Here is a 1947-nt window from a genome sequence, read left to right on the forward strand (position 1 = left end):
CTTGGTATTTTGTTTGTTTAATTTGATACAATAGTTATTTTCGGGGTATATTAATTACAAAATTATTTTCCCGTGATTGTTATATATTGAAGATAATGTCACTTAGGTTTTTTTTATGATTTAACAATAGTTTTTTTTTCGAAGTTGTATTATATATTTAAGATAATACAAAGGTCTCATTTTTTTCAATCTAATACAATTTTTCCGAGGTAAAAACGTTAAAAAATATACTTGGCGGTTTTTTTACATTTTTAATGTCTTTTCCACGGATTTTATTTACATAAACGTTTATAAATAAAAAAATTTGTAATGTTATAATAATATAAAATATTCAAATAAAACATTTTATATATTTCTTTGTCTCAGTCTTTAAACTTATTTGTTATAAATTTAATATATAATATATATTAATATTAACATATAAATAATATATAAAAAGTATTCAACTTTTATCTATCTTTCTATCAGTTAAGTTTATAATTATTGATTATTGAAAATTGTTAGCTTATTATAACGCATTCTAATCCTTTTAGAATCATCTTTGGAACATTTATTTTTGTGTGTTAAACGAATATCGATATATTTTTGTATAATAAGAAGAATCAATTGATGTCGATGATCATACAAAGGTTCTTCATCTAAAATGTGATTATTACTATTGTACTATCTAAAATTCTATCTTGTATTAGAAAGCATTTGTAGCGTTTCTATTATAAGCTTGTTATTTATATCTTTAATTAATAAATGAACAAATTGACATATTATTTTCTCAGCAGATAAAAATTACATCTTCGGAGGGGAAATGCAAGCCACCGCGATTTTTTAAAATTGTTAATTTTGATTTAACACTATCTCCTCCTTCTAACATGTTTTTACAAATTTTGCAAATTATTTTTTTTTTTAATGAAAATTCTATTAAACCAGCTATATGCTTTATATGATTTCTTTAAGATAACCAGTAACGTATCAGCCATGCCTGTACTTCCGCAATAATTATGATCAAATATACTATGATTACTTTGCAAATAATCACAAACGAAAAAATTACTAATTTGTTTTTGTTGTGAAATTCGTTTTCTTTTTTTCTTATTATGAGTTTCTGTATTAATTTCTAAGATAGATGTATTTTTATTATTCTCTGTTGTTTGTTTTATTTCGGCAATGTTAGTTACGTCTGAAATTATTAATGTATTGTCTTGTGGAGTACAATTCGCTGAAACGGACACTAAAACCTTCATATTATTAGCCAATAATTTGATGTAAGCAGATTGATATTGTGCTGTTGTTGGATTATTATTGAAACCATTCATTCTTCTTATTAACGCAAAAAACATTTGAACGCGTGATCTTGAGATAGTTTGTAACTTAAAACAAATTGAATGTTATAATTTTGTATCATATCTGAACAAAGATTATATAAATTTTTTAAACAAATAATCAAGCCAAGAAACCCCTTTTAACAGATTCGTTTTCAAGGACTGATTTACGAACACTTTTTTGTATTATTTGGTTATTATTAACTACTACAGAATTTTCGTTTTTTTAACTTAATGTTATTTCTTTTTTTCTTAACAGGCACATCAATTTCTAATTTTTTAATGTAGTCAATATATCCATCGATTTTTGTTTTTAATTCAGGTAAAAAAATCGTTGGTAATGGCTTTTTGTTTTACAAAAGTTTGCAGTAGATAAAGCTTTTTCAAATTTTATATTTTTAACTTCGAATTCAAGGAAATGTAATGCAATTGATACGCTCGAACTTAATGTTTGCGCCGCCAGTGAAACCTTTATTTTCTCGTTATGAAAATAAATATGCCTCTCTCGTATTTTGCATGCACAGTGCAAGCCCTCACTAATTTGTTTATTGTGTACTTTTTTTATATATTCCCAACTAATAATTTCTTTTTTATCATATATTATAGGGCCTTTTAACGCAAAATAATTTCT

The sequence above is a fragment of the Wasmannia auropunctata genome, unplaced genomic scaffold (assembly GCF_000956235.1).
Source record: "Wasmannia auropunctata unplaced genomic scaffold, wasmannia.A_1.0 LD336097.1, whole genome shotgun sequence".
Classification (NCBI taxonomy): Eukaryota; Metazoa; Arthropoda; class Insecta; order Hymenoptera; family Formicidae; genus Wasmannia; species Wasmannia auropunctata.